Source organism: Henckelia pumila, chromosome 1 (genome assembly GCF_033568475.1).
Source record: "Henckelia pumila isolate YLH828 chromosome 1, ASM3356847v2, whole genome shotgun sequence".
Taxonomy (NCBI): Eukaryota; Viridiplantae; Streptophyta; class Magnoliopsida; order Lamiales; family Gesneriaceae; genus Henckelia; species Henckelia pumila.
Genome location: NC_133120.1, coordinates 165,382,851 through 165,410,375, shown reverse-complemented (window position 1 = coordinate 165,410,375; position 27,525 = coordinate 165,382,851). Strand labels below are relative to the sequence as shown.

The 27,525-nt window shown below is 34.3% G+C and overlaps 1 long non-coding RNA gene and 1 pseudogene across 1 annotated transcript; one reads left to right on the top strand and one right to left on the bottom strand.

Moving 5' to 3' along the window:
- Positions 1–501: 501 nt before the first annotated feature.
- LOC140874259 (uncharacterized) lies at positions 502–1,447 on the top strand. Its single transcript, XR_012148123.1, has 3 exons — positions 502–607; positions 686–729; positions 1,279–1,447. It is a non-coding gene; the product is annotated as an uncharacterized lncRNA (long non-coding RNA).
- A 3,709-nt stretch (positions 1,448–5,156) lies between these two features.
- On the bottom strand, positions 5,157–14,191 carry LOC140874377 (protein FAR1-RELATED SEQUENCE 5-like; annotated as a pseudogene).
- Positions 14,192–27,525: the final 13,334 nt, after the last annotated feature.

Genomic DNA, 27,525 nt, shown 5'->3' with positions numbered 1-27,525 from the left:
GTGTTAGATCAAGTTCAGAAATTTGAGAGGAATTGAACAGAGCAAGTCGAGCTCCCTCCTTTTCTTTGCAATCTTCATTTTCAAATTGCCATATCTTTTGATCCGGTTATCAGAATTCGATTCCGAAAAGTGTTCTGGAATCCTTGCAGCGAGACCTTCGATTTGATGTAAGCTTTTGTATCTTTCATCATGGTTTAAGAATTCGAAAATGTCAGAGATCAGATGTGATTATGAATTGATATTGTTTAACTTCTATGTTGTGTTATATTGAAATCGGGTTGAGGAACGGATGTCGTATCGGTTTCTTATGAATTTCCAGCAATTATTTCGAAATCTCTATCTTATTTTATGCTGGTTTTGAGTAATATACAGCTGGTATATGATGTATATGGTGATAGACTTGACATAGTTTAATTCGGATTGCCGAATTATGCCGATATGCCGTCGAACTTTTGATTTGAAGTTGTTTTGCTTGCTTATATGTGAGCTGCCATTGACATGGATTAGAACTGATATTTCCTTGGCAATTATGCTGTGATTTTAGTTTATAAACAGGGGACATCAACTCGGAAATTCCGACTTCGAGACCGGTAGAAGAAAGAAGAAGGTTTGTAGTATTTTGCCTTGAAGTTGGGCTGTAACTTGAGCAGAATTTTAATATAAGATGGTGTGGTTATTTATTCAGATTTGGATAGCTTTGAAGACACCTTGAAACCTCACAATCGAAAGGTAAAAGTGGACTATTATTTGAATGGGATTACAACTCGAGATGGTTTGTATCGAGTTCCTTAAATCACTTACTTATTTGTTTACTTGCTCTTATGTGAATCATTGAATGAATTTATGATGTTAATGGATGCTATATTGATGTTATATGTGCGTTCATCTTGTGAGACTTATTTCTTGAATTTTGAAATGAACGAAAACGTTCGATTAGACGATTTGAGGAACTATATATGTATGGCCTAGGTGGTTGAGTTAGCCTAGCATCTGATTTGTATATATAGTGGCTTCAAAGTCTAGAGAAGTAAGGTAAGTAGCCCCACCTCAATCGGGAGAGTCAGTGGTTTAGCTACGATATCTTTTTCTCGGGATCCCAACTGATGAAATGAGAAAATTCTTTAGCGAACCCTGATTTAAAGCATGCATTGTATTTTATTTTATATCATGAGTTTGATATATATAATTTGATATGCATGTTAGTTGCTTTTACTGGGAAAATATGTTTCTCACCGGAGTTATCCGACTATTGTTGTGTTGTATGTGTCATGGCAATAGGCGGGAGTGGAACAGGGCAGAAGCGAGCTTGAAGAACAGAGAATGAGGGATTAGCGTGATGATCCGGTATAGATGTTGAGTTGCTGTCACTTGTTTGATAATATCAAGAGCTATGTTGTATAGTTATTAGACTTGAATCTTGTCTACTTTACAATATAAGTTGATCCTATGTTAGAGTTGAAATTGTACACTTGATAGACTTGAGTTTATGTCTAGAGTGTTTACTACTTGAATATGGAATTATACTTGATCTTGTAATCACATTGGAACTAGATGTGTTACTTTGGTATTGAGATGTTAATGTATATGTTGTTGCCTTGTTAATGTTTCTTAGAATATGGTGATGTGTTTTTGGACTTGATTCAACATGTCTAGAACTTGATCTTTATTTTGTGCATGTTTTTGTATCAAAGAATCAAGTTGGGAAGCAATTTTCAGAACAAGAATGAGCTGCAATTCTTGGGCAAGAATCTGCCCAGGTCAGTGCTTGAGCTGCAGAAAACAGCAGCCCGAGCGCACCCCATGGCAGAGGGTTTTGTTTTGAAGCAAACCGGGCGCGCCCGAGCGGCGCTTTTCAGCCACTCGAGCGCGGCCCAAGTATAAAAAATATAAAATAAAAATTCTTTGCAGCTTCGGATGCTTGTTGATTGCTTATATTTAGTTCATGATCCTGGATTAATTTTGTGATTTGAGAGATTAAGAACCGGGTCGTCACAAATATAAAGCATCATTTATAAAAAATTTTGTACCATTAGGTAACAAAAAATGTGCTTTTCCACAACATTCAATCAAGTCTTCAGGACCTGATATTGTATTTACCATTGTTTTTGTTCGTTTTATTTCCAAGAAATATCTTTTTATATCTCGGAGAATAGTGTGCATTGTATCACTATCGGGTATGCAAACTTCCATGGGATTATTTTCTTGTTTAGCTTTGCTCATACCGTTTTCCATTTTGAACTTCAAAAAAAAATATGCAATAAAGAAAATTAATGACATTATATAAAAAATATAACATGTTTCATAATACAAGAATACATGAAAAATATAGTATGTTACATTCTAGTCCCACCAATATATTAATCAATGTCCTCGAAATCATTTGAAAAATCAACAGCATCAAAATGATTTGAACCATTTGAATGGTTACTGTTTTCAACAAAATTGGTCTTTTTTCCTTTCTCCTTTGTCGATTCTTTATAGGGCTTACATAGGTGCTCAGGGGTTCAACAAATATGTGACCAATGTCCTGGAGTGCCACATCTATAACAAACACTCTCAGATATTTTTGAGTGATTTTTCATTTTCACTTGTGTTTTCATGCTGCCTTTTTGGTGGGTGGTTCGTGACGTTCTTTTGAGATGAGTTATTGAAGTATCTATCTCGATTATTTTCATATCCACGACCGTGATCATTTTTACGTCTACGTTCACGCCCACGTCCTCGACCTCGTCCACGAACAAAATCTTGTCTATGCCTTTGATTTTGGTTTTTATTTTTAATTACGACATTTGCTTCTGGAAATGCCGTTGATCCAGTGGGTCGGGATTGATGATTTCTCACTAACAATTCGTTGTTCTTTTCCGTCACAATAAGACATGCGATTAGTTTAGAATATATCGAAAATCCACGCACTCTATGTTGTTGTTGTAGAGTTTTATTTGATGCGTGGAATGTGAAAAATGTTTTTTCAAGCATTTCCATTTCAGTAACAACATGTCCACAAAATTTCAATTACGAGACTATTCGATACATCGCAGAATTGTAATCACTGACTTTTTTAAATTCTTGGAATCTCAACGTATTTCATTCATCACGGGCGGTCGGGAGAATAATTTCCCTTATATGCTCAAATCTTTCTTTCAGCCCTTTCCATAAAATCATTGGGTTTTTTCTGTGAGATACTGACATTTCAATATTTCATCAAGATGTCTACATAAAAAAATCATATACTTTGATTTTTCTTGTGAGAATGATATATTATTTTTTTTATGGTATCACTTAGACCCAATGACTCAAGATGCATCTCTACATCGAGAGTTCATGACATATAATTCTTTCCAGTGATATCGAGCGCAACGAATTCAATCTTTGCCAAATTTGACATGGTGGTACTAGAAAAATAACAATGCATTTTATTTGTTAATTTTAATTAATATGAAAATACAAAATAATGGAAAAAAGACGAGTACAAGCATGTTTAAAAATAAATAAAAAGTGCGAGTCGGGTATTCATCGATAAATACAAGAATTTTGAGCATGATAACCATAATAGTTATGAAAAATAGCCTTAGAAATTCCATCATCTTCATCTTCAAAAAATCGAGGATAAATTATTTTGAGAGAAAGAATGAATTTTGGTGTGATTGAAATGAGTTTGAGTGAAAATATTTATAGGCCAAAAACTGTCCGTTTTGTTACCGTTTGTGACCTTTGGGTGTAAGAAAAAAATTGATTATGTGTTGAATAAAAATTTGTGATAATCATGTGATGCATATAATGATAATCATAATTAAATAATTATGTATATGATATCACATTATTATAAGGTCGGTGTCATAGACATCATTTTATATAATAATATGAGATTATACGAATATGGTTAGTATATAAATACACAATAATATATATCATATCACGTTATTATAAGGTCGGTGTCATAGACATCCTTTTATATAATAACATGAAATTATATATTAATATAGTTGTATATATATATAATAAATATATATCATATCACGTTATTATAAGGTCGGTGTCATAGACATCCTTTTATATAATAACATGAAATTATATATTGATATAGTTAGTATATATATAATAAATATATATCATATCACGTTATTATAAGGTCGGTGTCATAGACATACTTTTATATAATAACATGAAATTATATATTAATATATTTAGTATATATACATAATAAATATATATCATATCACGTTATTATAAGGTCGGTGTCATAGACATCCTTTTATATAATAACATGAAATTATATATTAATATAGTTAGTATATATACATAATAAATATATATCATATCACGTTATTATAAGGTCAGTGTCATAGACATTCTTTTATATAATAACATGAAGTTATATATTAATATATATAAATATTAAAAATATATAAACAGTAAATAAATATTCTTACTTGTTGAATATTTTTTTCTTATCCTTGTGTTTTGGGGCGTCGAAAATTATAGATAACCTTCGAGCGATCGTGCTAATAACTTGATGTGAAAAAGTAAAAATTTATGGTAAAAAGTAAAAACTCCAAAACTCAAAATATATCAAACTCTACACTTCACAAATTTTTTTCTCTCAATTCAATTGTATTTTTCATCACAAATGAAGACCTATTTATAGGTCCACATTTGAGATTAGTCCAAAAACAATTACATAATCATCTACATCATCACACATTAATTTTCAACATTTTATAACTCAATTTCAACATTCAACTCTAATATAATATATAATATATTTTCAACAAAAAGAACATGATTCATAAAATATTTATCATTTGAAATGGCTTCTTTGCTAGAATTTGACTTTCTCCGTCTTTTGAATTTTTCCAAAGCACATTTTGAACGTTTGCTGGATTTCAATCTTGTATTTTGTTCAACTTTAAACACTTTCACTGTGATTTCACTACATTCATTCTCCAAACCTTTTTTTTCCTTGCTTACATTGAATGTGGAGATTCCGTAGATATTCCTCTGTTTTCTAAACTCGTATCAACTTCCTCAATCATCTTAAGAATAAGACCCCTTGCAAGCTCATATGTTTCTTCAGTCAACGCAGCACGTGTTACCAGTTGATTATGTAATATGCATAGCTCTTTGTAACGCATCTCGATCTTTACTTTTACATCTTCTTACATTTTATCCAAAGATCCTTTTGCTTCATAAAGTTGTTTAGGAGCATTGACAATCCATTTTTGTGTGTGTTTCGTCCACCTTTTTTTTAATATAAAACTCAGGAATTCTAACAACATTTTTAAAAGCATAAACTTAGAGTGCATGAGAACACAAAACTCAAGCAAACTCGAATTTTTTGCAATTACAAGAAACTTTATCACCAGAAGATTCATATGTAATAGTATGTTGATAATGTTTATTAAAATGTCTGATCTTATACTGAGATATGGTTTTTGATTACACAAAAAACTTCTAATCTTGAATCGTGTGCCTTGCTCAACTCATTCTGAAATAGATGAATAGTTTTTCATATTTGTAAACACTCACTGCATGCTTAAGAATCTCAGCTGGAAAAGATAGTACAGAAATACTATGATTTGTCCTCAAATCAGCTTTCAACTTTTCATAGCGGCGATCATCAATTAACTCCCAAAAATGTTGAAAAACCTGCAACAAATTGTTCTTATAACTTATATATTTTTTCAAAACACTATTCATGCTCTCGCTTCGTTGAATGGTAGTCATATCTGCACAAAATTTTTCTCTTCCATACACAAGTGACCATTTCTCCTTAATCTTAAACAACTTCTCCATCCATTGATTGCTTTGAAGATTATACTTATTCAATAATTCTTCCCATGCTACAAGAAAATCTTCTTCTTCTTCTAAATCATATACGCAAGAACTAAAATCTTTGGCAAACATGTTGAAACTTGAGAATACATATATTTCTAATATGGATATTCGCGTTTTGATAAATATTCCAAATGCACAAGCGATGATAAGTTTCAGGCCATTTTTCTGCCAAAGCTTTTTCCATTGCTTCTTCTTGATCTGTGAGAATAGTGACAGATGTTTTTCCATGCATAGTTTTAGCAAAAGTATCAAAAAACCACTTGAAAGTCTGAGGTGTTTCATATATCATATAATAATGTTGCACCAAAAATTACTGTTTGCTTGTGATGATTGAGGATAAAACCCAAATACGTCCTCAAAGTTTCCTAACTTTCCAAAAATATACTAACACTTTATTCGTTCCTAATTATGTCCCTTATTTATAAAATAGTTTCCTTAATATGTCCCCCAAACTAAAAATCACCTATAATACCCTTATTTTAACAATTATAACTAATATTTCCTTTGGGCTCACAAAATGGTATCAAAGCCTAGGTAATTTTATTCAGACTTTATATTATTCGTTAATTCATACTTTTCTTTGTTGAGGAGAAGAGTTTTACAAAAAATGACTTCAAATGAAGATTTGAATCAAGAGGGTTTTATTTATATAAAATCCTATAAACAAGTTAATCTATTCACAATAGATTACTTACAACAGGTGATGATTAATGCTCTCAATTTTGAAGAGATAAAGAAAGATGATTTCTAACTCTCAATTTTTAGAGATTACCCCAGATTCCTCTAAACTCTTCAGAGATCTTAGAGAAATTAAAAAGACGGTACAATATTACAGTATCAGCTGTATGAAATACCTCGGCAGATTGGAGAAATCCTTAAGAAACAAGAAGAAATTCTTGTAACTCTAAAGGATCTTCAAACCAAAATCATAAATCTAGAACATACATCTGGTTTTAGAAAGGGAAAATACAGGAAGAAGGTTACCACTCTCGTTTGGTACCGAACCTCTTTTACATCAGAAAGGTAAAACCAAAATGGTTCAAAAACCTTTAACTGATGATGAAATGATGATTAATCTTATAAAGGCAGTATCAGAGAAAAACACTATCTGATGACTACTTTAGAAAGATTAAATCTCAAGGATTTACAAGATCTTGCGGATTATTTTTTGAATCTCAAAGTAGTAGATCTAAAAATTAATTCCCCTGAGGGTGAACAACCCATAGGGAATCCCCCGAGATATGTGGTTAAAACAGAAGAACCACATTGTGAGTTCCATGTTGGATAAAATTCACATCCAGCAGGAACCCGATCAAGAAGGAGTAATATACCAATGCATCAAACTCCTTATGGAAAAACTATTTTAGACCCGACACATCCTTATGGGGTTATGTTAAACCTTGATGTTCTGGACTTCAAAAACAGAGAAGATCTCATAGATGATTGGACATCAGCCATGAGAATAGCAGCAAAAACTTTAGATCTCAATAAAGAAGGATTTATCAAACTTCTGGAAATGAGTCTAATGGGATCTGTCAAGATAGCTTGGGAAATTACCATGCCAGAAACGAAGAAATCAATCCTAGCAGGAGAATCACTTAGCGAGATTGGAGGAAGAATGACCACCCTTTTTAAAAGTACAATTCATAGGTGTAGACTATTTCAATAATCAAGATACAGAGAAAAAGAGAAGATATACTCAAGCTCTGTATAGCCTCGAGTTACATGATATCTGTTTAGTTGATGAATATATTATGTTATTCACCAAATACAGATGGAATTCGGGAGTTGAAGAAAATGTAGCCATTTAGCTATTTTTCGCAAAAAGCCAAGCCCCTGGAGAGAAATGCTGATAAAAGAATACGTTTCAGGTAATCTTGATACATTGGCAAGACGCGCCTCCTTTTTGAAAGGAAAATTGGCGGAATGGTGCCATATGGCAGAATTACAGAAGACTACAAGAAAATAAGGGGTATTAATAAGCATACTCCTTTATGTTGTAGAGAAAATGATCTCCCTACGGTTATAGGGAATAAATCATAGGGATTTAAAAGGAAGAAATTCAGAAATAATCCCTACAATAAAAGAATGAAAAGTTCTTGGAAACCAAGAACATTTTGGTCCAAACAAAAGGCCAGATCCTATAAAGTGGACCTACAAGAACATCCCAAGCAACAAACTCATCACAAGGCAGGGGAAGAACACCATCTAGAAGAACTTTTAGAAGAACTCATACGAGAGCAAGTGAAAGTTTCAAGGATTGCAACTGCTGGACATGTGGAGCAAGAGGACATATATCTACAAACTATCCAGAAAACGAGAAAGAGGGAGTTAAACTCTTTGAAGTAACACCAGATATGGATGATGCGGTTTTCTTTCAAGATCTAGTACAAGTATATCAATTTGAGGATATCCCCTAAGATGAAAGTATATACGAAGAAGAGATATTGTTTAGCCAAGATGAATCTGAAGATGAATCTGAATCAGAATCAGAATCAGAATAAAGAAAAAGTGTTTCGACACGAAACCCATGAGAGTTTGGCTGGATTTTTTAGTCAAACCACGATATCTCATAATATGGTCCAAAGAATTATGATAGAAAATCCAACATTACAGAAGTACCAAGGATTTTCGGCAGAACAAGTAGAAAGAGTCTTAGGCAACCTAGGGCTTAGACAAAGAAGATCCATCATTTGATTTACAAAGTATCCAGAAAAATAATGGCAATCCCTATGGAGTTAACAAGTAATCAAATAGAGATGCAGTTAATTCCTTTTGAAGAAGTAAGAGAGGAATTGCAAAAGCTGAAAAGTGAGGTAGCAAGAATGATGTCTTGGATTCATATTGGAGCGATCCAAATAATGATCAAGGAAACTTTTAAAGAAGAAATAGATTCACCCATAGATATCGTAGTATGTGATAAAAGAATGAGGAATATCCAAGATGCAGTTCTGGGTACGATCTCAAGAAATCTATGTGCAGAAAAAATTGTAGGAGTTATTTATCCAAGAATAGCCTACAATTTAGTTGACAGAGACTTTAGTCGAGCCCTGACGTTGCATCAAAACTTCAAGGAAAAAAAGATTAATGAAGGAAGGTAATAGATCATATTATATTACTTATCAAATTTCATATGATCTTTCTAATACTCTCCATTCTGAATTATTTATTAGAAATGAGTTTATTGAAATTCCAGAAATCTTTGGGAAAGTTGCTCAAGCAATATACCCGGAAAGAATCGAGTTTCCTTTAATTCAAGAAACAGACATTCAAATACAAGATAAACCGGTTCTATACAGAGATCTTAAAATAGAATCCCGAAGGTTATCTTTCCAAGGTGACCGAATGACAAGTCGAAGGTGGTAAAAATCTCCTATTCAGGAAATTCCACCAGAAGAAAAGAAGTTTTCAATAATAGGAAAACTTAGATCTCTAGAAGGATGTAAAAAAGTCAAAATAGTATTCGAAATTACAAGTCACAGGAACCAATTTCCTTGAAACTCGATTTACTACTTAGAGCAGCAGGTAACTGGAACTTACCAAGGATTAATAAATGTTGGTGAATTGAAAGTTCAAATTTCGGGGATCCCGGGAAAAGAAATAGATCAACTAATTCTTGGCTTAGAATTCCTGAAAGATCATAAACCATGGAAACGCCTTGAAAAAGGAATAGAGTTCATGGCAAAAGAAAAGACTTGGAGGATTCAATAAGAATTCTTTTCAAGATGGAAAAACAAGAGAATTGGATAAGGGACAATCTCTTGATCAGATTCGAAAACTCTGTTCACAAACAGAGGAAGAAGCAAATCATGAGCATGATTTATTAGACCGCATTGAAGAAGTAGAAAGGAGTAACCATACTCTACCTTCTGAGGCCTTAGGAAAGCTAAGGGTGAATAGTCTTAATCGGATTACTGAGTTACAACACAGTCTGTTAAAGATGGCGGGGCCATTTAGTAATCCCTTTAAAAAATGACAACAAGTCCTTTCTCCATATACATTCCCATAGAAATGTTGTATGAACAATATAAGGCGGAATACTTTGCAGCCTATATTGATTCAGGAGCAGGAATTTGTACAGCAAAAAGAGAAGTCTTCCCTGAAGAATGTGAAGAAGAATTGACAAAAATTGCTGGACGAGATTTCTCTCAAAGAATTTTAATTCTTTGCAAAAGAATAAAACAAGCAGAAATCCTTGTGGAAGGAGCAGGTCAAACACCTTGGTACAAGGTAAAGACACCACCAATCTATTTTCATGATACAGGAGCTGATATTCTATTGGTAAATAACTTCTTACAAATGTTTAAGAAGTACAGACAAGACAATGAGTCGAGACGACTTATGTTCACTAAAATTTGTGATCATAAAATTATCATTCAAAGACTCAAGGTTGCTTTTTATCGACAATTGCCGATAATATTTCGCAGCCAGCGTGGTGATAAATGACAACTCTTTCACCCAAAAATGAAAGATTCAAGAAGGTTTGGAGAAACCATGGAGCTTCTCAAGGTTTCTGAATCACCGAGATATAGAGTTAGAAAATAAAGTATCCCTTGAAGACGTCAAAAAGAGGCTCAAAGAAAGTTATAACGAGCATCCTTTGGCATGGTGGGATAGAAATCAACTCAAAGTCAGTCTTACTCTAAAGGAAGGCAAAGAATATGAATTCGTCAGATATAAGCCTATCCCAATGAACATAACAGATCAAAGGGATATGAGAATGATTATCAAGGAACATTTGGACCTTGGTCTAATTAAAGAAGGAGTTTCACCATATAGCAGCCCAGGTTTTCTGGTCAGAAATCATGGTGAAACAAAAAGAGGAAAACTCAGGTTAGTTAATAACTACCAAAGTATTAATAAAATCCTGGAGTTTGATGGTTACTTCATACCCAGTAGAGAACATCTAATTAGCTGTGTACGAAATGCTAGAGTGTTCTCAAAATTTGATTGTAAGTCTGAATTTTACCAGATTTGGATGGAAGAAGGCAGTAAGAAATTCACAGTCTTCTCTACACTAAAAGGACATTATATCTGGGAAGTTATGCCTATGGGATTGACTAATGCACCCCAAATATTTCAAAGAAAGATGGATAATCTTTTTAAAGATTATTTCACTTCATGTTTGTTTATATTGATGATAATCTTATAGCATCAAAAAACATAGATGAACATGTTAAACATTTAGAGATTTTCTCTAAAATTTGTAAACAAGAAGGACTGATTTTATCTGAAAAGAAAGCAGTCATAGGAACAAGGAAAATTGAATTCCTTGAAATTGAGATTGATGAAACTGGAATAATTCTACAACCCCATATTGCGGAAAAAGTAAAGAATTTTTCAGATAAACTCAAAGATGTAAAACAACTCCAAAGTTTTCTAGGAATAGTTAATTTTGCAGGGATGTTCATAAACAATCTGGCAATGTACAGAAAGGTGTTCAGTCCTTTGTTAAAAAAAGGATGCAAGGTTTATATGGACCGATGACCATACTAAAGGGGTGAACCAATTAAAGGAGATATGTAAGAATCTCCCAAAAATGGCTATACCTATGGATGAAGATGATCTGGTGTTATTTACGGATACCAATGACGAATGGTGGGCAGCAGTCTTTACTAAGATCACTCCGGATGGAGAAATACCATGCAGATACTGTAGCGGTATTTTTTCAAAATCTGAGGCTATCAGATGACATATCAACGAGAAGGAATTTTATGCAGTTAAAAGGGCTTTCGAAAAATGGCCATTATTTTTACTTGCTAAAAAATTCCCTTTGAAGGTTGATAACACTCAGGTAAAATATTTACTAAGATATAAGATTGAATCTAAACCTGAGAAAGCAAGGTTATTAAGATGGCAAGCTTTATGTCAAAATTATATTTTTGATATTGTTATTATTAAATCTCATGAAAATATTCTTGCAGATTTTTTAACAAGAGATGGAAGGCAGTGACGTGGATTCCATCATTAAAATGCAGAGGCATCTCAGGAAATACCTTGGGTTGCTTCAAACCGAGTTCAACCAGCTTGTCATAAGTGCCGATATGGCGGGCAGGTTACAACAGGCTGATCGGATCAAAGTATCCAATAGAATCACAGGATGTATGCAAGCTCAAACTCAACTATGGGCTGCTATTCAAGGGCCAATTATGCGTGCCATAAAAAAACCACTGGTTTCTCAGAAACAAGAAATGTTAAAACCTTGGTTTTACAAGAACAAGAAATACAGCCACCGGTTGTAAAACAATATGTTGATGATTCTAATACTCAAGAAACAAGCGCTAATCTATCATCAGTTTTTGATAATCTAGATAAAGCAACAATTGATTACGATAACTCATCAAGTCAACCCTCCGCCTTTGGGGTAAAAGAGGAAGAGATCAATCTTAGGCCCAACACTGACAAGGGAAAATCTAAGATTGATACTAACCCAACTGTCATTTTTCCATTTCAGGTTTATCAACAAAGATGGGAGAAATTAAGTACAGGAAGTGAAATCAATCCAATCACTTGCAGGGTTGATGTTGCAGGAATATATCCAAGGGTTTGGCTAAAAAACAATGTCAATCCTAAGGATGTAAAGCTATGGTATGAATTTGGGGCTTTAGCCTCAGTTTATACAACTTCACCAGGCTTCCAGAAAATATCACAGCTACCAAAATGGATTCAGGAAGCAGTCCAAGAAACATGGGCAAATAATGATCATTTGTCCAAAGGAGATGTGCTGGAGTTATACTTCTTTAGTGCAACTCCAGAACCAACAGAGAAAGGATCACATGAGCTTTTTCATTTCATCAAGCTAAGGAGACCTGACATGAATAATCAAAGATTTATCAAGGATCCTATATCTGAAGAAATACCATTGGTGTCCACTTTTGGAGAAAAAAATCTCAACCAGAAGGGCATGGGGTATTTGGGTTTGTCTTACCGAGATGGACAAGGTCAAGTTTCCATTGAAATTTTATCAGAATTCTGTGAACGGATCATTCCTGTTAAACACAATGACAGGAAAAACTACGGCTTTTGCGGAAGAACTCTTCGAAAAGAAGAGAAACTTTTTGTGAAACAACAAGCTGCCGGGGAGTAAAGAAACTAGCCGAAAATTTTGTAACATGGCTCATATCGGAAGATGGTCAAAGAATATCTGCCCAAAATGTCTAAACCAGAAAGAGCCAGAATTCGGAAAAACCTTCAAACCCCGAACGGATCGAAAAGATTTTTCCGAGACAAGCAAAGGTGGACGAGGACCACCAAAATCGCGTTTTCCCAAGGGCCCACTGCAAAAACAAAAGATGCCCCAACAACAATAAAGAAGGCATGTGAGGAGAATAAATCTAAAAGAAAAATTCAAGCATGTGACTCTTCCACTAGCAAAAGATGTCATCAATAATGGCATAAAGAATTCAAGACAGCTGTAAGATTCTCTGAAGTTTCTTGGTGAAACGAGTGGAACTTCAGCTATAAATACAGGCATTTGAGGAAGATGAAGATATCGATCATTCCCTTTAGTTTTCTTACGAAATAAAAATTGTTGTAATATTTCTCTTTCTAAGTTAGTATTAAGTTTCTGTTTTATGTATTTCTAGAACAAGGCTACTATGAGTAGCTAAACTAGTTATCTCCTCCTCTTCAAAGGAGGTTGATTTATGTAATAATATGTTGTCTGAATAAATTTCCAAAGCTCTTCCCTATCATGTTATTTTATTTAAAAATTAAGATTTTACTATACGCCCTAAGGTAGGAAACGAAATAGGGCTGTGATAGCTGCTGTTGAAGGAGTCTGTGTCAGGAACCATCGGTTGCGATCGCGTGGTTTGGTTGTGAGAAGCAACCTGTAAAACTCGGTGGGCATTACCCGACAACAGTGTGGTCAAAGAGGTATTCTGCTTTAATTTACTGACGAAAGCATGATGGGATTAAGCCTTTGAATATTAAATAGGGAAATAAAGGGTAGAATGGACATTATTTAGTTTTAAGGACAAATTCAAGAAACTATTTAATGAATTAGGGATTTATTATGAACATGAAAAGTGAAAGGGATATAATACGAAAAATGGAAAAGTTACAAGGATATATTTAGTAATTATCCCTGATGATTGACAGACGAAAAGTGCAAATGGTCTTCTTTCTTTGTTTTTCCTATATGTTGTATCAAAACATACTACATCCCCAAAATACACATAGTCAGCTATCATTTGTCCATCCGTCCAGAAGATATTAGATATCAGATCACTATTATCAACTTGAATCGCATAAAAAAGTTTGGATCATCTGACTGAATCTGTTGTAAATATTCAAGTACACCTCCAGTATCTCCCATCTGAATATCTATCGTTCTTTGTGAACGTAAATAGTTTTTGTATTAATCGTCAAGAATAAACTCAACCTTTTCACGTCCACCAACTTGAAGAGCCATATATTTCAATCCTACCTTTGGAGGTATCCTTGATTTGTCAATATTAGATATTTTTGTTGCTTGTTCAACAATTATTTTTCTTAGAGATCTCAATAAATGAGATTTATTTGGACTAACCAAGTTGTGTCCACTATGAGTAGTGGCGTCGTTGCCGGGGACTGTTTAGTTATTATTAGGATAGATTATTTTCTTGAGACTAGATATTTTATTATTGTTAGTTATTTATTATTTATTATTAATTTTGTTGTTTCTTACTTGTGAGGTACTTGGAGATGGATAATTGACATGTGTTCACAAAGTTTGACCAACAATACTCGGAGCTTTTCTATGATGCTTGGGGGAGATTCAATGATTTGGTGAACATATTTCGATGTCATGATTTTTCAAACTACACTCTAGTTCAAATTTTTTATGGTGATTTCGAATACCATTGGCATTGTGATCCTTCACTGCAGGGTTGGAGTCACCAATATCCTCCACAATTCAACTCCACAAATAAAAAAGAGTGTATAGGGCATTTTGAGGATCATGTGGCTCAGTTGGAGAACATGATGCGACGGCAGACAAAGACAAATCAGTTCTTAGAAAGCCGCATCAAGTCTTTGAGTTTCTTGGATGAGCAGATTGAGTTTCTTATAGAACCAGTTTCTGAGATCTGTCAAGAGACTGCAGCAATTTATGTTGATCAGTTATCATGGGCATGTGATCCTGCAGCAGTAATTGAGCCAGATCATGAGAACATAATTTTTTAGAAATATTCTTGTGAGGATGAGATAGAATGACAGTGGAGGAGGAGGAAATATTCAAGGTGAAAGATTTGACCTCATCAATGGTCTTTACATGCACACCACTTGAAGATCCATTCTTTCCATTGACGCCAACTCCACAGTATTACATCCTCGATGAGCTTCAGCCTAGAGTCGGAGTCTCTCTCCATAATAATCAGTTTCTGTCGAGTATTGCTGGACCGACAAGCTTAACCTGCATATATCACGCCAAGCTTGAGGGCGTAGGAAATCAAGACCCATGCATAGAGTCGTATGATTTTAACTATGGGCGGCAGCCGCTCTTTGATGGTTGCTACTGAAAAGTCAGGCTATAGACTATAAATTTAGCGCTGACTGGGAGGCAACCCAGTATTTTTTCCCTTGATCTTTAGTTTAATTTTTTGTTTTTGTTTATTTCTATTTGATATTTATTCTTTCCCATGCCAGTTTTCCGTGAATGCCGATTCACCCAGTCTGCTGATGTCGCTGCTATAGTGTGACGGGGAAGAGAACGATGGAGATGCCAGCAAATTAACCAGGGGAGTTTCAGTTTTCAGTTTCCTTCTGTTTTTGTTGTTCGTCTTGTATTTGTTCTTTGTTTATGCATACTGTTTGTGTTTCTAGAGCATTGAGGGCAATGCTTTGGATAAGTATGGGGGTGCAGACTAGATTATTTTATTTTTCGTTGATCATTGTGTTTTTCTTTCATATGGTTTAGTTTATTGCATATAGTTCGTAATCATGCATATAATTATTTTTGTGTTTTTGTTATGTTAATAAGTAAAATGATGAATGTTGGACAATGATGATAGAGTTGTCAAAAAAAAATTGTTTTTGGAAAATGTTGCTTTTGATTAAACGTGAGAAGCTGTTGGTTGAGTCGTGAATCTTTTTAAGCACGCATGTTAGACTAGTGTAGTTTAGCAAAATAATTGATGACGTTCGTGTTTGTTTGACCATTACACGACAATAGGTGTTTGTTGATTATGATAGTTTCTTTGGATTCTTGATGATTTTAGACATACATGTATGATCTTGGGCGTACCTACAATTGTTTTTGAAAAATATTTTGGTTGAAAATAAAGTTGACTCCATCCGGGTTATGAGCAAGAGATTGAAATCCTAATCTCTTGTTTTTGACTAAGTATGCGGATTACATGGGGTTAATAATTTTGAAATTTTAAAAGAACAATTCCATCCGGGCTTGGACAATGATTGAAATTCTAGTCATTGTTCCATAGCTAAATTTGCGGGTTAAATGGGATTGTTGCTTCATCCGGGCTATAGACGAGGGGATTGATATCCGAATCCTATCTTAGTTATAGCTAAGTTTGCGGGTAATTATTGGGGCATAAAAATCCGGGTGCAAAATCCGGAGGTACGTAATTATTCTCAAGAGAGTGCAAGTTTTTGTTTGAGATTGTTGGGATGAAGGAGTGCTAGATTGTGATGCTTACATTGACTTGTCATAGGTCGCTAAACATTCTTAGGATGGATTCTTTTGAAGTTTCATGAAGCTGGAATAACGTGGCACACACACACGTTTAAGTTAAACTGACAGTGTATTGTGAACAATCAGAAGGTTTTTGTTTTTAGTTGCTGAAGTTGAAACTTGTCGGAGGTTATGTTGTACATGATTCATTCTTACTTATGTCGTTGTTTGCATATTGTTTTTGCATGTCTTGCTCGAGTGCGAGCAAGGTTTAAGTATGGGGGTGTTGATAAGTGCATTTTGTGTGCATTATTTCGTGTATTTTTTATGTCTATTTTGTGTGCATTCATTTTGTTTTTATGTGTTTTTATTTGTTTTAGTGCATGCGTATGTATTTCACTCTCCTGGTTAATTTTGTAGAAAAATGGATTTCGAAAGAATGAATTATGAAGCAGCCTTGGTCAAAAATTCAAATTTAATTTTAGAGAGATCCAAATCCAATCTCCACTTTTCAGAATAAAGCTCAAGAAAGATAGGAATTTTTTAAAATCGTCGCGCGGAATAAAAAAATCCCCTCGCTCGAGCGAGCGAGATGTGCCAAAAATCTTCCACGACAGAAAATTGCTCGCTCGAGCGAGCGGAGCATGCAGAATTTTTATTTTTGGAAACTCTTGCTCGGATTGGATGCTATCTTTTAAACACCCTTGGGCATATAAATACAAATCTAATCATCAGATTAAGAGTTTCGAACACATACAACACAAGGGAGACAACTTCAAAGCTTGGGAGAAGATTTCTACACTTTTTCTTATTCTGTTCTTCTTTATTTTTATTTATTGAATTATAATTTCAATTATTGAGTAGTTTTTCTTCAACCAAGATGGCGTGATTGGGCCGAATAAATTCATGTAGAAAACTTGGATGTTAGTTTGGGATTTTTCAGAGTTGATTTTATTTTATTGATTGTTAGATTCATATTTGTCTTGTGAATAGTCTGATCAACTGTTTGCTTGCATGTTAATCGATTCCAAGTCGATAGAAGAGATATTGATTTCGATCACTTTGATAATCAACATATTGTAAAACCAACTAGAAATAGAATTTGGTTTCAGTGTGCGGTTTGGGTGTAAACTGAATTTTCACAAATATTTAATGCATTCAAATTTGATTAGAATTACGAAAGATTAATCCGTCAATATTTGAATATTCATGTTTGATTGTTCTAGAAATAGTCATTTGAACAAATTAGGAGAATTCCCGTGAATTAAGATTAAATCTGAGTCCTAAATCGGCTACATGTTACATGATTTGTTCGGTACCTACGTGTGTCTTGGTTGTCTCGTTTTAATTAAATCTTCTTTTCAACTATTTTAATTCTTATTTCTTAAGAAGTTTTTATAATAAATTCTTATTTTATTTAAATCAAATTGTTTTTTATGATTTTGTCTAGATTAAGCTAAATAATTAATTCTTGAGAATTGACTGCAGTCCCTGTGTGATCGATACTTGGACTCTCAGTCCACTTTACTATTACTTGACCTGATACGCTTGCTAGTAGATACATATCACACCGATTTAGCCGGTCAAGAAGCAATAAATTAAACTAACAATTTTAAATTTACCCATCTTACGAGCATTAACGGTCATTTTTGCGCAACAACCAGTTCTTGTTTCAGAACGATGACATCTCGCTTATCCTTTTCTCTTTGATCTTGAAACGAACGAAAAAATGATCTATCGAAAATATTTCCATCTTTATCCTTGTGACATGCAGGTCTTCTAATATTAAAACCAACCGCCTTCACATAATTGTTATAGAAGTTATATGCTTATTCTTCACTCTCAAATTCCATACCAACTTTACGGAATTAATATTGTATTCGAAATATTAGTATGATAATCATTATTTAAATTTTCACAATCTGTTTCATGGATATTTTGATCTTCATAAAGATGATCTACCATATATTTTCTCGCTCAAAGTTCAACATACGTCATTCATTATATTATGAAACAAATATCTTAATTGGGTCATAAAGATGATCTTCATGCATATTGTGGTGCATAAATCGGTACTTAAGTTTTTTCTTTGTAATTTAATTGATGAAATTAAAATACATGAAACAAAAAATCTTATTTTGTTTTGGTGAACTATAAATGAATTAGAAAAAAATTCCATATATTGTTCATAATATAATAACTAATACTGAAATAATTGAATTCTGAAAGATTTTGTCAAGCTAAATAAGGTGTGTAGCATATTGTAGTGCATAGAGTAGAGTAGAAGATCCGAAGCCGTTTACTTTGCTTGATAACAATATGATGAGCTGGTTAATCAAATCTCATCCATTGTTTACTTCAAAAATCAATTTTTCTCAAATTTCAGGGCCCGTCATTATACCATGATTTAATGGGATTTCTCATCCTTAATTATTACATAAGGTATAACATATCCTGAAAAATATATGTGGAAAAAATCAACAAAAATCCTAATATACCATTCTTTAATTCATTTGTTTTTCTCCCAATTTCTCATTTTTTTTATAACTCATTTTATCTATTTTATATATTTTAAAATTACATTTTTTATACCCAATAATTTGGATAAGTGAAAATGTCTCACATTTGAATAAATTATAATTTATAATATTCCATAATAATTCAATCCAAATTATATGAATACGTACAAAATTAAACATAATATTATTTATCATAAGTGGAGGATAAAACTTTAATTCGTCCCTCAGTCACTATTTCAATCCCAAAATTAATAATTCAAAGTAAATATGTTATTGTTTATTCATCATTATTTCACGTCCTTCAAAATCATTTTAATAGTCCTAGTATGAGTATCCACATGTAATTACATCTCACTAAGTAAACACAACCTTGTTTTTATTAACAATCATACGTTACGTAAATTTGTAAACCAACTATTAAAAATCCAAAGATAATGAGATAAGTATTCTCTGCGAGATAAGCATGTTCAAATCCCTTCAGTAGTGTATAATACTTATAAGCAAAGTGATAACCCCTTTAAAAAGTTGAAAGTAAAGTGTTAAGGGAATTTTTGGAACAAAAAAAGTTTCACCAAAAGCAGTTTTTAAAAGAAACTCTCCCTTAATTAATAGTAAGTATAGATAGATAATTTCACTCCTACTACAAATACGAGACTAATTATTTTTAGTATATTGAAAGTATATATACCTTTGAACCCTAAAAAAATCTACACAATCTTGTCCAGCATGATGAAGAAGCCACTAATAGAAGATGATGCATCCCATTATCCTTGTGATATCATACAAAACATACTCTCAAGGCTACCCCTTAAGTCTCTTCTCCGATTCAAAGCCGTTTGTAAAACATGGAAAGCCACCATCGACGATCCAGGATTCGCCAAAATTCATTCCAACCAATCAATTATCTCAAACTCCCAGAGTTTTTGTGTGGTAGCAAGATCTCGTGATCGTAAAACATACGAGTTGATCAAGTTTTAAGGCCAGGAGTTGTACGTGCAATCGGTGGTCGAATCTCCATCGACAGAATTCGATCTTAAGGACGCTTTATGCTGCTGTCAAGGAATACTTCTATTCCGATGCTCTTTTCCTATGTATATGTTATTGAATCTGTGAAACCCTAGATTTTTAGAATTATATTTTTAATTCATGGTATAATTATATATTACGAGATAATTTTGGAGATAGAGTATATATTCAGATTTTATTATTGTGAGATATTTAGTTGACAAAATTAAGATAAGTAATCAAAATATAGATAGAATAAAATCTTGAGAGATATAATTTTCATTCAAACTTTGATTATCAGTATCTTAGTCTATCATTAACTCTTTTGAGTGCTTATAAATACATACTCAAGTTTCATAATTTTTACGTTCAGAAATCTGTCAAATCCTTCTCTATGTTTTCGGCACTAGAGCCTACTTTTTCCTCAATATTATTTGCGTCAGATATCCTAGCAACTTTGATCCATATTTCCGTCCAAAATTTAGTCCCTTTTTCTTTATGATTTTCGAAGCCATCAAAATTCAAAAGAAAAAGTTGTACTTTGGAACCACAATCTCACGTGGTGGCTTAGGAATTGGAAAGGAGAAAGAATTGGTTCAAATAAGGTTGTCAGAGTACTTTCATGAATTGAGAATAAATTAACAGAAAAGGCTTGCTTTGATTGGTTAACGGATTAGTGTGTTTCGAGAAGTATTTCCGAATTTCCATTGAAGTTTCGGTCCAGGCTTTGCAAGGTTATTGATTTCTGTACACATTTGCTGTAAGTGGGCTTTTGTATGTATATTTTTTGATGTGATTTTAAAAATATTTATTGATGAGTCATGGTATTTTGGTTTTCGAAATTCGTTCGAGCATGTGTCTTTTGTTCGTGTCATGTTGGTTCATGTTATGTCATGCATGTTGTCAAGCACTGTTATGATTCGAATGGATATGATAATGATATGACCCTTATACGGTGGGATTGTAACCATTGTATGGCCTCACTCCATAGAGAATTAACATATTGGACATGGCCTCGCTCCTTAGAGGATTAACATATAGGAGACAGTAAATCATGGAAAGAAGATGAATTTCAGTGCTTATGTTCATGTGTTGAAAGTTATTTGTCATGATGATGTTATGGCCCGATGGCCCAAGTATTGAGTTATGTTCATGTTCATGTTCACGATTATGATTTTATGTTATGCATATATTTGGTATATGTCTCAAACGACCCCCACTTGCTGAGTGTTTCCCAAAACACTCATCCCCCTTACTTTTTCCCTCCCAGATGATGAAGATGATGAGTTAGAGAATCGTGAACAAGATATGTTTTGGGGTTGGTGAAAGATAGAGCTGGAGGATTAAATTTTGAGTTGTTGCATTTAAAGTTTTTGTTATTTAGTTTTTAGACGCTTCCGCATTTGTTTCGTTATTTTGGATTTATCGAGTTGTAAAGACAATGTTTTGGAGTTTATTTATGATAATAGACTGGTTTGGTTTATACTGTACTACGAGGCTAGTTGTTTTACAATTTTTTTGTAAATTTGAAACAACGCCGGTGACACGTCTCGGTCTCGGGGCGTGACAGAATCCCTTTACAGGAAATTACTCGACAATTTCTTTTCCCTTTGATGATCATGATCCGGTGAGTTATGGGCTTTGCTTTGATAAATATGAAGTCGATTATAAAGTTATTGCTGTTTCAGCAGACGGAGGTAAGTACATAGTTTACTCCATAAAAAACAAAACATGGACTGAGAGACGAATGGAATTTAGAGGATTCATACATGGTGGAGGGACTTGTGCCGATGGAGTGGTTTATTGGATCTTTACAATATGTTTTCCTGATAGAGTAATAATATATTTTGATCCGAAAGATAACTTGTTAAAGAAACTGCATAAACCGGCGGATTTGGAGCAAGAAAGTATTGAGATTTTCTTGAGGAATTTGAGTGGAGATTTATGTTTATATACACTTGATGGAGATCTCTTTAAGATATGGTTGCTTAAAGAATCCGGTGGCCGTAAATGTTGGATGAAGTTAATATTGACGGTTCACAACATGAACGAATTACGGGCAAGCTGGTGGGAATATTGTCGAGCCTATTTTGGTCATAAGACAATCTGTTTGATAAGCAAAAACGAGGTTGTTTTTTACAATTCATGTTTTAGATAATGTCATGTTTATTGCCTAGAGAAACAAATATTTGTGGAACCTAAGAACTTTCCATCTTGGACTGTTGTTTTTCCATGTTTGGAGAGTCTAAATTTTCCGGAAATGATAGCATAAGATCATGTTGTGTTTATTGGATGGATAGAAGGGCTTCTGTTCATGAAATACACGAAGAAAACAATATCTATTTGATTTTATTGATCCCTGATCTCTGCCTAGAGTTACCTACGTGGCTACTGAACAAAAAACCCCATTTATTTTAAAATTGGATAATGTTGATTGTTCAAAAATTTCAAATGGTATCATTTTGATATCGATTTATGTGGTAAATTTGATGAATCTGTATGACAATTTGCACTGATTGTTTTTGTAAAGTTAGAATGTATGAGATGTAGTTACTTGCAGATCCCATTCTGCACATTCCCATTTGCATTGCAGGTCCCATTCTGCACATTTTGGAATCTATACACGCTTCAGTCCCCAATTTAATTGACTTGCATTAGTATAAAACATGATTTTAATTAGGTACGATCGATGCTAATAAATTGAAAGATATGGATAACATGATTATTTTTAGTTCTCTGAGTGAAATACTGAATGAAACAAGAATATTTGTGGCACACTTAATTCACTTTATTTACTAGAGATATTGGATGTGTTTGTTTGTAAGACTGCCAATGGCCACCGTAGCAAGCCGGATTAACTATTTTATCGAAGCAATGAAAGTGAATTAGTTAGTCACGAGGTCCATTGAGACGTCCTGTCATGTTTATGAAAATATGAAACGCGGAATATATATATATATATATATAATATAATATAATATAATATAATATAATCTACAAATATTTTATTGTGAAATTTGCCCTCGTTATTAACTTGTGTGTTTAGCTCATTTTCTTTCACTTTTCTGCCTCTCGTTATTGATTTTCGACTTTAGATATAATATGCATAGTGCTCATAAGAATAATAAACCGTGTATAAAATTAAATATACGCAACCCTTCGAAAGCCTAAAAAAAATCCCATGGCTCAACACTTGTATAGAGTCTTTTTGAACAAAACGATGCTAACGTATACAGGGACGCCAGAACTTCCTCTTGTTAGTTGTCAGATGGTGGTTGAGGGTTAGTGAGTGGAGATGCGTGATTAAATGCAAAAGCATTTAATTCACGCGTATTCGAATGCCTATAAATAGGCACCTCATTCGGCAGATTATAATCATCCCAAAATCAAGAGCAAATAGAAAAAAGAAATAAAAGGGTTTTCTTGGGTTTTCTTGAGTGTTCTCTTGTGTGTGTTAGAGAAATATTTTTTCGGTAATACTCGGGGTTTGGGTGTAGTGAAATATAGTGTTTTGTATACACTTGTAATATTTCTCCGGTTATAAATATTATAGTAGCTCCGTGGACGTAGCCTATATTGGGTGAACCACGTAAATCTTGGTGTTCTTATTGATTATTTTACTCCGCAATTTATTATTGTCATGTTCGCTCCGGCATAATCCATAACAACTGGTATCAGAGCTGTTACGGTGTCCGGAAGCCTTGGTGAATTTTTTTTTAAAATTCTAAGTATGCTCTGTGGTTGCAGCTTTGTCTGATCTTCCACATCAGAAAAGATTTTTTTGAAATTTTATTAAGGCAGTAGAAGCGATGGCCGAAAATGACGGATCGGGACCGGGAATCAATAAGTTCGACGGTACAGATTTCACGTTCTGGCGGTTACAGATTAAAGATTGTCTGTATAGCAAGGGGTGAAGCCAGAAAAGATGGAGGATGATGAGTGCGAGCTTCTTGACCGACAAGTGTTAGGGGTAATACGATTGACCCTAACAAAGAACGTGGCCCACAACGTGGCTGAGGCAAAAACCACGAAGGAGATGATGTCCATTTTGTCGGATATGTACGAGAAGCCATCAGCAAATAATAAAGTGTTCCTCATGAAAAAGTTATTCAACTTGAAGATGGAGGAAGGTGCTTCGGTGGCGGCACACATCAATGAATTCAACACGATTGTTTCCCAGCTAACATCGGTTGAAATTAAATTTGATGATGAGATCCGTGCACTTATTCTTTTGGGAGCCGATGCGGGCAGCGGTTAGCAATTCTGCTGGAAAAGGAAAGTTACAATTCAATACTGTCAGAGATCGAATCCTTGGTGAAGAAGTTCGCAGGAGGGATTCGGGAGAAGCAACATCATCGAGATCTGCCCAAAACCTCGAAAACAGAAGTAGGGGCAGGAGTAGCGAAAAAGGTTCTAACCAATGGCGTGGCAGATCCAAATCAAGAAATGGAAAAGACAAAAATACCTTTGAAAAGAAATTAAAGTGCTGGAGTTGTGGTGAAACTGGTCACATGAAAAAGGACTGCAGATCACCCAAGAATAATGCAAATGTTGTTACTAAGGAAATACATGATGCCTTAGTATTATCCATGGAAAGCCCGGTTGATTCATGGGTTATGGATTCGGGAGCTTCATTTCATACCACCGGTTATCATGAGGTATTCAGTAATTACATTGCTGGTAATTACGGAAAAGTTTTACTGGCTTATGGAAAACCGTTGGAAATAGTTGGTATGGGTGATATCAGTTTGAAAATGTCAAACGGATCCATCTGGAAGCTTAACAAAGTAAGGCATGTACCAAAGTTGACCCGGAATCTGATCTCAGTGGGACAGCTTGATGACGAAGGCCATAAAGTGACCTTTGGTGATGGCTCTTGGAAAGTGAGCAAAGGAGCCATGATTATTGCTCGAGGAACGAAAACTGGAACCCTCTACATGACTTTTAGTTGCAGAGAAATGTTAGCAGCTGTGGATGCTGGAGCTAACTCAAGTCTATGGCACTGTAGACTTGGACATATGAGTGAGAAAGGAATGAAGATGCTGATATCAAAAGGGAAGCTACCGGAGTTAAAAACTGTCGAACACAAACTGTGTGAAAGTTATGTTCTTGGAAAATAGAAAAGGGTGAGCTTTTCAAAAGGCGGTAGAGAACCGAAAGCAGCAAAGTTAGAGCTGGTTCATACTGACGTGTGGGGGCCATCTCCTGTGATATCCCTTGGCGGCTCACGATATTATGTCACATTTATTGATGATTCGAGCAGGAAGGTCTAGGTTTATTTTTTGAAAAATAAATCTGATGTTTACAAAACCTTTAAGAGGTGGAAAGTCATGGTGGAGAATGATACCAACTTGAAGGTGAAGTGTTTACGGTCTGATAACGAGGGATAATATGAAGATGATGAGTTCAAGAAGTATTGTGCGCTGAACGGGATCAAGATGGAGAAAACCATTCCCGGTACTCCTCAACAGAGTGGTGTGGCTGAAAAAATGAACAGGACTCTGAATAAATGTGCCAGGAGCATGAGATTGCACGCTGGACTGCCGAAATAATTCTGGGCTGATGCAGTTAACACTGCACATATCTGATCAATAGAGGACCTTCGGTACCACTTGATTGCAGAATACCAGAGGAGGTCTGGAGCGGCAAAGGAGTAAACCTTTCATTCTTGAAAGTGTTTGGTTGTCTCTCATATGTTCACATCGATTCAGCCAACAGAACGAAACTTGATCCGAAGTCAAAGAAGTGTTTCTTTATTGATTATGGAGATAATGAGTTTGGTTATCGGTTCTGGGATGACCAAAATCGGAAGATCATTCGGAGCAGAGATGTAATCTTCAATGAGTATGTGATGTATAAGGACAGGTCAAGCGTTGGAGCTGGTGATGAATGTCCTGAAGTCAAGAAGACGGATGAAATACCATTGATGGATATTCCTGTGAATGAGTCGAAAACCAGTAACCTGAAAGATAAAGAAACTGTTGCACAAGATGAACCAAAAACTCCGGAAATTGAACTCAGGAGATCTTTTAGAACAATCAGACCACCTCAGAAATACTCCCCTGCACTTCACTATATTTTGCTGACAGATAAAGGTGAACCGGAGACCTTTGAAGAAGCGATGCAAAATGATGATTCAATCAAGTGGGAGTTAGCCATGAAAGACGTGATGATATGCAAATATAAGAGGCATGAACTGCTATATTAACTGTGTGAAGCCATGATTGAAATCAAGTTTTCAAGTGGGAGAATTGTTAGTTGTCAGATGGTGGTTGGGGGTTGGTGAGTGGAGAGGCGTGATTAAATGCAAAAGCATTTAATTCACGCGTATTCGAATGCCTATAAATAGGCTCCTCATTCGGCAGATTATAATCATCCCAAAATCGAGAGCAAATAGAAAAAAGAAATAAAAGGGTTTTCTTGGATTTTCTTGAGTGTTCTCTTGTGTGAGTTAGAGAAATATTTTCTCGGTAATACTCGGGGTTTGGGTGTGGTGAAATATAGTGTTTTGTATACACTTGTAATATTTCTCCGGTTATAAATATTATAGTAGCTCCGTGGACGTAGCCTATATTGGGTAAACCACGTAAATCTTGGTGTTCTTATTGATTATTTTATTCCGCAATTTATTATCGTCATGTTCGCTCCGGCATAATCCATAACACCTCTTACATGCAATTTGAAACTATAAAATATTCGATCTTAAACTAGAATGCTAAAACATGAGTTCAAATAAAAAAAAATGCATGACATAAATAAAATACATAAATTTCATGGACATGCTTGACATAAGATTCTTGGACATCCGTGCCATGCAATCCTCTCGCCTCCTCGAATACGTACTAGGCCTCATGGACATCTTTCAAAATCAACAACATCTTCCTAATTTTCATCTACATCATCCAAGTATAGTGAGTCTAAAGACTCAACAAGTATATTTATGTAATAACGTATACAATAAAATTTGTAACATGCATTGGACGTTTCTAACAACATAATAATGCATAGCAAATAAGGTCAACTACTTCATTTTGGGGTGATAAAATGAAAAAGTTTGGTGGATACATAAAAACTTTCGAATATGGATACAAACATCAGTTTAAGGCAATCATTTAAAGGGATAATAATTTTTTTGGTCCATTAACTTGTCCATGTTTTGGTTTTGGTCCATTAACTTTTTTGATGTGGGTTTTGGTACACTAACTTTGTAATTTCATTATTTTTTGGTCCAACTGCATACGTGTCAACTTTTGATTGGTCCAAAATGATGACGTAAACCAATCAGAAGCTGACACGTATGCAATTGGACCAAAAAACAATGAAATTGCAAAGTGAGTGTACCAAAACTCACATCGGAAAATTTAATGAACCAAAACCCAAAAGGAGTAAAGTTATTAAACTAAAAAACTTATTTTCCCTCATTTAAACATAAGGACAATTTGGATGATAAACACAATTTATTTTATACTCCTTTCGTCCCATATATATTGTCCTCTTTGGATTTTCACACAAATTAAGAAAAATGTATTGAAAAAGCAAATTTTATATAAA